Here is a 10827-nt window from a genome sequence, read left to right as displayed (position 1 = left end):
CACCTTGTTATCTGAGATTCTCCAGCATCTGCAGTTTCTACTATCTCGGAGACAGAGATGTTGGCCAGGGAGCAGGGCAGTGTGTTAAAGTGGCATTTATATAATGCCTTTCACAAGATCAGAACACCTCAAAGCATTTTACAAATTATTTACTTGCTTTTGAAGCATGGTCACCATTTCGGCAAAAGCAGCAATCAATTTGCGTAAAGTAACATCCCATAAACATTAATGAGAAAAAAAAACTTAAAAAAATATCGTGAATATTTCAGTTATGTTGGGTGAGGGCTAAATAATGACGAGCACATTCATATGAATAAAATGCCTAATGATATTGTTATTAGTTACAAGATCATATCAGGGTTCTTGCTATTATCAGATGATTAAAAACCTGTCCCACTAGTTTCACCAAACATGAAAAACTAGTTTCCGATTTGATTTCATTTCTCATTTTCAATATGGTTTACTCTCCTTGCCTCACCCAGGTATTTGAATGCCTAAAAGTTTCAACAGGAAAGGAGAATGTCTTAGTCCATCTTGAATATTGCCATGGGATCTTTTATGTCCACCCAAGAAAATGGATGGGGTCTTAATTCAAGCTCTCATCCATAGATGGCACCTCCAACAGTGTAGCATTTCCTCAGTACCACACTGGAGCATCACTGAATAAGATTGGCAACAAGATATTTTGTTTAAATGATATTGATTTACCTATTAAGAATTAAATGACTAGAGACTTGCTCACTTTAATTGTTATTTGCATTTATTTTTGTACCAATGTTAAGTCTGACAGGTCATAGAACTAACGCATTTATTCCAGTGAAATAACCAAGTACCGAATAATAACGGCTGTACATTACCGATCACTCTTACAAACTCAGTAAAAACAAGTCTTCATTCGATTCATTACATCAGGGAATGTGTACAGCTCTTTCTTACTACATTGATGTTCCTTTTACAAAAAAACTGTATGCCAGATAGAGTAATGTACACAGGTAAGCAAATTACCTTCATTGACAATGTAAACAATTTACCTCTGGAGATGGAACAATTAAAAAGAGCAGAAAATGTTGTCACAACTGCAGTACAAGAATGGGAGAAAGCAACAAGTGCTTGTAAAGCTCACCCCCTGGTGGTATTCTGCTGTATTTTAGCTAGATTCCCTGTCACCAAAGCTGAGGCACATTTTCAACATCAGACTAATTTGTACTGAGACAGCTGGATTGGGTGGCCGGATTTCAGAATCTTGGTGTAAAGTGGTCAGATCTGCAGATGATACCAAACCAAAGTGAGAGACAGTGGAGTTTTACCAGGCAGCCTCGGAAGTGGCACTATGGGGTGGGCAGAATGTGCAAACAGGCAGAGCAGTTGGCCATGAGGTGTAATGCAGACTAGCACATACTGCAAGGAGAAAGGCGCAACATACCCGAGCCCATGGAAGACCTTTAAATAGCTGAAGAAGAAAATGAACAAGAGCTAGGAGCCCTGGTTGATTCAAAGCTCAGCACATGCAGCCAACAAAGCCAATAAGATTGTTGGAACTCAGTCATCAAAACAAGGGAGGTGGCAAGCAAGCGTTGAGAGATCGAGGTAGTAGTGAGTTTTTCCGATATTTATTCCAGTTCTCAGGGCATGGGTGACGCTGGCAAGGGTGCATTTACTGTCCGTCGCTGAGTGCGCTGAGTTGGTGATGGTGTGCTCTCTCCTTGAATCAGTGAAATCCCTCTGGTGATGACAATACTTTTACAGTGCTGTTCAGACTGGGAATCAGCTATGGAGCCACTGGGAGGTGGGATTTGGTGAGGATTGGGGGGATGGGGATGGGAATAAATTCACTTGGAATGGCTTTTGCCAGCTCCGCTTGGGCATTGTCCAGGAAATTTAATAAGTGACTCTCCCACCCCTCTGACTGGTCAAAGAAGACCTTCCTTTTCTCTCCAAATCCACATACGTTTCTTTGAGGACAGAATGCAAGTCTTCCACAAAATGAGAGAAAAAAAAAATCCCTATTAATGCTGTTCTGTTTCTTTCTCCCAATTTGCCTGAAGCAGTGTCCAGGAGATTGATCTTTAACTCGTGAAGAATCCCAGGACAAAGGGAAAGGGTTGGGAACCACAAGGTGATATGCATGGTTCCAAACATTTGGTTTCAGGGCGGCACTTAGTTTAGCTTCCAGCTGGTCTCATAGTAAAGCAGGGCATCCAAACAGTGACAAAGAGCATGGGATAATACAACAGTGAGTTCTGAGCAAAACCTCAGTTGGAAAAATCAGCTCTTTGAAATTAAACTACAAAATGTGCTATATTCCCACAAAATTCCAACATTGAGTAACGTTTAGGCTGCAGCAGATAAATACTGAGAGACCCTGGAGTCAATCAGCAACGGTATCTGTGTAAAGAACTACCTGAGAGCATGCGGAAAAGAGAATAAATCAGGGTCACAGATTTCAAACAGAGCTCAATTGTTCCACCAGTGAACTGGGTGGAAGGAAAATCAGGCCAGGCCTAGGTTGTGTGCTGGTTTTGTAGCTGCTGCTACACCTTCTGGCACACCACTGTGGTACAGATGGCATTTACCCCACCCTCTGTGACCTACTGGGCCTCATATGCAACGTGTGCATTTGAACAATGGGTCCTGCTCCATTCCAGGATGTCAGGCAGTGAGGGATAGGACTGGTGCATATTCTATGACCCTTTATTTGCAGAGTAATGCATTACAAGCACGCATCTCCTAACTCAACAACTGTAGTTTCAGTCTTTTCCTATTTACAATGAATCCCCATTTAATATCCACCACCTTCATACCGTTACAAGGAACGTGCTCTCCTTATAATCGCCTTCTTTGAAAAAGAACGTGAACATGAGGAGATGGAAGTTTTGGGGAAAAAACGGAACGGAACTGAATAAAATGTAACACTTCAGCCAAGTTATAAAAGAATGGGTTAATGCTAACATTCAAAACAATGTGGACAGACTGCACAGAAGAAATGTCTTGGCCATATCAGTAGGCAGGGACATATTGGCTGAAAGGTTTTACCATCTCAATGATGTCACCGTTCCACAATGCTCAATTTCCAGGTTTCAAACTGTGAACACTCTCACTGGGGACCATTGTCATAACCAGTCCTTGAAGATAGAGAGCATCCTTCAGGGTCAGGTTGTGGTTTGATGGATAGAGTTGGAATATCACAGCTTCAGGGGAGGGTTCAACAAAACAATAAATCAGGTCCTACAGTCCACTTCCGTAGGATAACGTAACTTCTCCTGACAGGAGAAAGGAGACAATTAGTCACATTGTTTCCATTCACATTCAGTCAATAATATCTCATTCGGTGACTAGTCACCTGAATTCATGTGTCACATTCTGAACAGCCTTTACTGCGTTTTTTTTTGGCATGAATTTCCATCCCGAGTCAGGAGTACTGATTGGAAGCCTCAAACCTGACTTGTCAGAAAATGGGTGGGATGACCTGACTGTGGACTGCAAGGAGTGGCCAGGTGTAAATTCAGTCCTGCTGCCCCAGAGGCAATGCAAAGGAAGCCATAGGAACTGCCAGATTTGGAGAAGAAACACTCCCCATGATTAAAAATCCATTTGCTCCATTTAAGTTTCTTCAACAACTTAATCCTTTATATAAAAAAAAACAAGTATTTGCATTCATAAACTTGCAACAAGGACTTCATAAGCAGTTGGAGTTGTGAATTAAAATACAAACTGAGAGGCACTCTGCTGTGATAACTATAGCTTCTGAAAGCAGTCATCCTCTTATAAAGGTAGCCCTCAGCTTATAGCAGAGTGAAACACCAAGCTCCAATTTCTTAAAAACCATTGGGGTGGCACGGTGGTTAGCACTGCTGCCTCACAGCGCCAGGGAGCCGGGTTCAATTCCACCCTCAGGCGACTGTCTGTGTGGAGTTTGCACATTCTCCTTGTATCTACATGGGTTTCCTCTGGATGCTCCAGTTTCTTCCCACAGTCCAAAGATGTGCAGGCAAGGTGGATTGGCCATGTTAAATTGCCCATAGTGTTTAGGGATGTGTAGATTAGGCGGATGAGTCTGGGTGGGATGCTCTGAGGGTCAGTGTGGACTTGTTGGGCCGAAGGGCCTGTTTCCACACTATCAGGATTCTATGATCATAGACCTTTTTTTTAAACTTAAAAGCTAATGTTTTAAATGTCTCAACACTTCTTTTTACATTAAGATAGTTCTAATGTGCTTGATGGTTCCAAAGGGTACTACCCTCTCAATTATTTTGTAGTTTTCGGCCTTCTCCCAGCAGTGTAAAATGTACACGTCGTGTTGGGGACAACGGTCTCATGAAGACTGAGGGCAGCTCTTATGCAGCAGCCTCTGTTCAGCACAGTTGTGTAACCCACAACCTGCCCCCACACACACCCTCATGATGAAAATGGCGGGCGCCAAGTTTGGGAGTGAGGCTTCCAGAACTGCAGCTTTGGCACCATTTTCTCCAGGCAGGTGACCCTTTCCATCATAATAATAATTTTTAAAAAAAAACAGCTTCCAGTCAGTGACCTGGTAATAAATTATAGCCAAGTCAGGAATGTCTGGAAACATGCGTCCTGATTTTTGGCAATGCTAAATAAGAAGGTCCCACTTTAAGGACTTCAGTGGATACTTAGGTGTGTTCAGTGGTAGTTCTGAAGAAATGGTAAGGGATGATATTTTCAGGCAAAATGTTAAAACAAAATTTCTCAAAAACATATAAACTGCAGGACTGATTGCATATCTCTGGAATAAAGAGACTGCTGTCTTGGATTAAATTACTGAATAAAACTGAATGAATAGTTGTCAATTGTGCCTTGTTTTGCTATTAGACTTTTTTGATGAATGTCATTCATGGGAGATAGTCTTCATGGAACAACAGCAGTGGGAAACTGGGCATAACTGAAGATTTGAGCATAGAAGTAGGGATGTCTGGCTGCAGTTATACAGGGCCTTGGTGGGGCCCCAGCTTGAGTATTGTGTGCAGTTTTGATCTCCTAGTCTGAGGAAGGACATTGTTGCTAAAGGTAGTTTTCCTATAACGTGATAGTCGTGTTCTTGCATGACCTTGCGCTGTGGAAAATTGCACTGTAGAAAATCGCACTAAAGAAAATTGCCACAGAAAATCACGTTATAGAATCGCTACAGAAAGTCACTCTACCTGTACAGAAGAAAGTTTGCATTATCCAAACAGCATCCAATATTCATCATTTGTATTATAGCCAATTCATGTTAAAGAAAGATGCATTATAGCAGAACAACCCACATTGAGGGATAACGAGGTGTAGAGCTGGATGAACACAGCAGACCAAGCAGCATCAGAGGAGCAGGAAAGCTGACGTTTCGGGCCTAGGCCCTTCTTCAGAAAATGAGAGAGTCAGGCGGAGGTTCGCCAGACTGATTCCCGGAATGGCAGGACTGACATAAGAAGAAAGACTGGATCAACTGGGCTTTTACTCACTGGAGTTTAGAAGAATGAGGGAAGACCTCATAGAAACATATAAAGGTCCTGTTGGGACTGGACAGGCTAGATACGGGAAGAATTTTCTTGATGTTGGGCAAATCCAGAAATAGGGGGCACAGTCTAAGAATAAGGGGTAAGCCATTCAGGACTGAGATGAGGAAGAATTTCTTCACTTTGAGAGTTCTGTGGAATTCTCTACCACAGAAAGCTGTTGTGGCTAGTTTGTTAGATATATTCAAGAGGGAGCCAGACGTGGCCCTTGTGGCTAAAGGGATCAAGGGGTATAGAGAGAAAGGGGGAGTGGGATACTGAAATTGCATGATCAGCCATCATCATACAGATGGTGGTGTAGGCTCAAAGGGCCGAATGGTCTACTCCTGCACCTGTTTTTCATGTTTCTATAAACTTTGTGTCCAAATGGGATTGTTACAAAACCAATCACCAATTTTCTGGCCAGTAGGCCGGAGTTATACTGCTGGCTTGCTTTCATATTTCTCATCAGGAGAAAGAGAGGTCTGGCATTGAGCTGGCAACTAAATTCACCTTAGCACAAGTGAATGCCGTACTGGTTCTCCATAATTTAGAACAAACAGAATGGAAGATGAAGAGAACAATTTGGAATGGACTGTTCAACAAACAACTGATCTAAACTTAGTTTCAACTTTAAACACAAACTGTTCAGTTTAATAAAGAATTTACAGCCGCCTGTGTCAGGGGTAGGTGAGCATTATGGTAGAGCTTATGTTGTTATAGGTACGCTGCGGGTTCTGTCACTCATCAATGACTCATAGTTTGGAGATAGGTAAGGCGAAATTCACGCCTTGATGGGCTTGGCTCAGTTCAGAGCACTCCTGGTCTGAGCCAGAACCTTGTAGGTTAAGCTTCAATCTGGTACCTGACAATGACACATCAACTGGGTGCTGAGGAAGTAATTTGTCATTTATGATGGCCATCTTTCAGATCAGGCATTAAACTGCGGCTCTGTCCTCCACTTCCACTCGTTCAAGTGGATGTATTGCATCTACCTGAACAAGTGCAGAGAGTTAATACTGTGCCTTGATCCATATTCCTCCCTCTGAGAACAACATCAAAACTGATGAATCAGCCAATTGCTTGCTCTCTGTGGGATGTTGTTATGCACGTGTTCCCTGCAGCATGTGCTTGTACTCTCAGCCCTTCAAAGTAATTCATTGCTAGTAAAGCTTTTGCAAATGCTCCAAGGACATGCTAAAGGTCCATATAAATAGAAGTTTTTACTTTCTTTCCTTATCAGGACTTACGCTGAATCCTCTTTTACAGTCTCAATACGGCTTTTTCTGTTGAAGAGATAAAAGTAAGAACATTAGAAAATACACTTTCATATTATAGCAACATGTTAAGTTTAAGGGCTATTCAGAATAGTTGAAAGATAAGGGAATTAAAAAAAGCCCTTCATTGAATCACATTGACTTTAGTTAATACGTTTAAATTTTTAATCCAAACTTCCAACTCCACAGACCATTAGTTGCATCATCAATCTCCAGCCCAACATCTCCGTTATCTATTCCTACCTCAACGCAGTAGAAAAACTTGACCATTCCAAATTCAAAAGGTGTGACTATTCTGTCTATGCAGGTGGTAAGACATACAGGTATGTCTGCAGAGATATCTGCCCCCTTCTTAGCAATTACAGTAGGCACTTACTCAGCTTAGCACTGAATAAGACACTTGTGGTTCATGACCAGTCAGCTAAGGGCCTCAGTTCACCATTCGCCTGACTGCCTGCCTTCCTGGCAGGTATGAAAAGCGGCTGAGGACTTAAGGGGGAAAAATGCCACATTCTGGGGCCACATGGGGACCAGGGATTAGGGATGAGGGGACATGTGCCAAGGGAACTAGAGGGGTACAATTATTCACAAATGTTCAGTGCTATTCAAGACTCCTTGGCCACTGAAGCAGTCCATGCACAAATGCAGCAAGACATGGACAACACTCAGGCTTGGGCTGATAAGTGACAAGTAATTTTCATGACACCCAAATGCCTGGCAATGACCATCTCCAACAAGAGAGAATGTAACCATCCCCCCTTGATGTTCAACGGTATCACAAACACAGAATCCTCCACTATCCACAAACTGAACTGGACTAATCATATAAATACTTCAGCTATAACAGCAGGTCAGAGGCTGGGACGTTTGTGGCAATAACTCAATTCCTGATTCACCGAAGCCTGCCCACTGTCTGCAAGGTATGAGTCAGTAATGGAACATTCTCCACTGGTCAAGATGGCTGCAGTTCCATCAACCCTCAAGAAGCTTGGCATCATCCAGGACAAAGAGCCCACTTGGTTGGCATTCCATCTTCAACATTTACTTCCTCTACCATTGAGTCAGTGGCAACAGTGAATACTACCTAAAGACTCACTGCAGCAACTCACCAAGGCTTCTTTGACAGCTTCTTGCCATTTGCAACCTCCGTCACCTAACCCAGCCTTAAGTACCTTCACTGACTATTCCTTATAAGGTAGTGACTTCCAAATGCAAATGAGCCTCAGAGAGAGGAAATGTCTCCTCACCTCCACCTTAAATCAGGCAGTCCTCATTTTGAAACTGGGCCTCTTAGTTCTAGATTCTTGCAGGAGGAGAAACATCCTCTCAGCATCAGCCCCTCAACAAAGCCTCTTTAGGCCATCTCTCATTTTTAACAACCGCACAGGTTTAGACCCAACCTGTTTAATCTCTTTCTCATAGTCAGGGGAATAAAAAAAACTACAACTGCATTGTGAATATATCAATTGATCTTCTAAAATTATCCTTTACTTGCACAATTTCTTTGCAAAACTTTACGGCTTTAGTAAAATTTCAAATTATATTGCTCTTACCTTGTTTTTTTCTGCAACTACAAAGGAAAGGACAGAAAGCAATTAAAAACTCAACAACCACATCATTTCATGAACAGATTGAATGTTTAAGAGATTGGGAAGGCTTTTTATGGGTACTTCAAGGGAGAAAAAAAAAATCAACATTTATATTGCATGAGAGGAGAAGTTGATTAAGTGTCCTCTTATGGATAGTGGTGTTGTCACCTACTGGAAGTTGCATTAATGCACAAAGCCCTGATCTTTGCAGAAAGAAATAACATGTACATGGGCTACACCTGTTACAACAGCCATTTGCTGGTTCAATACGGAGGGCAATGCCCTGGCTAATCACAGCCTACCTGCCAAGTTTAAAATGTAAACAAAGCTTGGCTGTTAACTGTCAATCAGTGTTACATACATGGGTGCATACTTCATGGCAACACCTTTACCAATCAGAATCCAATTGCCAACCAATCAACACATTCCTCTCATGCAATATAAATGCTGGTTTTCTCCTTTCTTGATATCCTTTTGAAATGTCCTGATGGATATAAGATGAAAAGCATTGTCAAAACACGTCTTTTTTCAGCAGAGCTCAGTTCCATATTGTACAAATGAAAATTAGTCGAGACAGAAGGTGATTATAGTGAAAGCTGAAAGTCTGAATCAGAGAATGCTGACTAACAGCACAGCATCTGTAATAGCAGAATACTAACCTTTTTTCAAGTAAACCAGCAGCATGATCATAACAGCACAGATAAAGACGATCACAATTGACAGTAAGATAAATTGAAGTGTCTGAGATTGCGCTGTGGATTAAAGAAACATTTAATCAGCGTCAGTATTTTGAGATTGCTACTCCAGGTCACTATGTATGTTGTGAAGAGTTGATGTCCTGAAAGGAGAATTAGAAGAGCAGGGTATCTTAGCCAACATTTATCCTTCAAACCAATACCAGAAAACAGATCTTTCATTTTTCACTCAATATGTTTATTGGTAGAACTTAATTTATTTACTCAATTGCAAAGCTGATTTAAATACTTCTTCAAAAAGTTAAGTGAACTCATTGGCCTTTCTACTCAATTTCAAAACTGTTTGATCACTGACAAGTGGATGCCCACTTCCAAGGTAATTCATGTTGACGCAAAGCAAAAGGCCAAGGAAAAAATCCTAAAATAATCAACACATCATCCCCACCCTGTACAACCTCTCTGACCTTGCTATCATTATACACACTATGCAGCCTTTATTTATTCAACATCATGTCCAGTCCCCAGATTTCATCCCAACTTTTGATGGTTTTAAGTTTTGTTATATATCTTTCTAGTTGAAATTTCCAACAATTGTTTAAAAATCAAGTTAATATATATGGCGAGAAATTCCACTGCTTCATTTGCAATGTCCTCAGTATAGCTCCTGACCTCACTACAGCCTTGGTTCAAACAAGTACCAAAGAGCTGAACCTATGAGTGAAAATGACTATGACTGCCATTGGCATCAAGGCAGTAATACATTAAGAATGGAATCCAGGAGCCTCAGCAAAACTGAAGTTAGTGGGAATCAGAGCAAAACTCTCTGCTGGTTAGAGTCATGTCTAGTACAAAGGAAGGTAGTTGTAGTCATTAGAGATCAATAATCTTAGCCCAGGGACATTATTATTGGAGATCCTCACAATAGTATTCTTGACCCAATCATCTTCATCTGCTTCATCAATAACCTTCTCTCCATCATAAGGCCAGAGTGGGAATACTGATGGTTTGACTGAGCTATCCGTCCCTGTCAAAGGGTCTCGTGGTGACATTGGCAATAGCCATGTTAGAATGTAGAGCCCATAATGCCAAAATTAAGTAGGCTAAAGGAGTCATTGTTGATGCAAATAGGGAATTAACTATGGAATAATGATATACTGAATGTACAACAAATAGTAAGCATGTAATTTCAAGATTACTTATGATTACATGATGCTCTGCACAATTTACAACTCCTCAGATACTTAATTCTTGTCCATATGTGACAAGGCCTGGACAACAATCAGGCTTATCTGATAAGTAGCAAAATACATTTGTGCCACACAACTGCCAGATAATGAACATCTCTAAGAAAATAAAATCTAGCCTGCTACCCAACATTCAATGGCATTTATCTCTTATTATTAACATTCTGGGTATTTCCACTGACTAGAAATGGAATTCTACTGAGAGTGACTGACCTCCTCACTCCTCAAAGTTTGTCAATCTATGAGGTAATAGTCAGGAGTATGATGGAACACTCTCCACTTGGAGCTACAACGCGCACGAAACCTAACACCATTCAAGACAAAGCAGTCTGCTTAACTGGCAAGCCATTAACCACCAGCAACAGTCGATGCACAGTGGTAATAGTGTTGTGATGAAAAGTGTGTAATTTAAATACACTAACCTTTTTTGAGAGTTTGGATCTTGAACTAGTGCCACATGTGTTTACACAGTGTGGAGCTGGAGGAACACAGCAGGCCAGGCAGCATCAAAGGAGCAGGAAAGCTGA

General features: G+C 41.4%; 1 protein-coding gene and 1 long non-coding RNA gene across 2 annotated transcripts in view; one reads left to right on the top strand and one right to left on the bottom strand.

The window, feature by feature from the left end:
• Positions 1–10827, top strand: part of vps53 (VPS53 subunit of GARP complex) — a 229999-nt gene that overhangs the window by 66023 nt on the left and 153149 nt on the right. The gene's annotated exons all lie outside the window — the stretch shown is intronic.
• On the bottom strand, positions 743–10785 carry LOC125486140. The gene is made up of 4 exons (XR_007264827.1): positions 9021–10785; positions 8326–8342; positions 6746–6781; positions 743–3260 (listed from the first exon to the last, which is right to left on the bottom strand). It is a non-coding gene; the product is annotated as an uncharacterized LOC125486140 (long non-coding RNA).

Source organism: Rhincodon typus, chromosome 26 (genome assembly GCF_021869965.1).
Source record: "Rhincodon typus isolate 14 chromosome 26, sRhiTyp1.1, whole genome shotgun sequence".
Taxonomy (NCBI): Eukaryota; Metazoa; Chordata; class Chondrichthyes; order Orectolobiformes; family Rhincodontidae; genus Rhincodon; species Rhincodon typus.
Note: the sequence above shows the minus strand (reverse complement) of the source record. Positions and strands in the feature narration are given on the sequence as shown.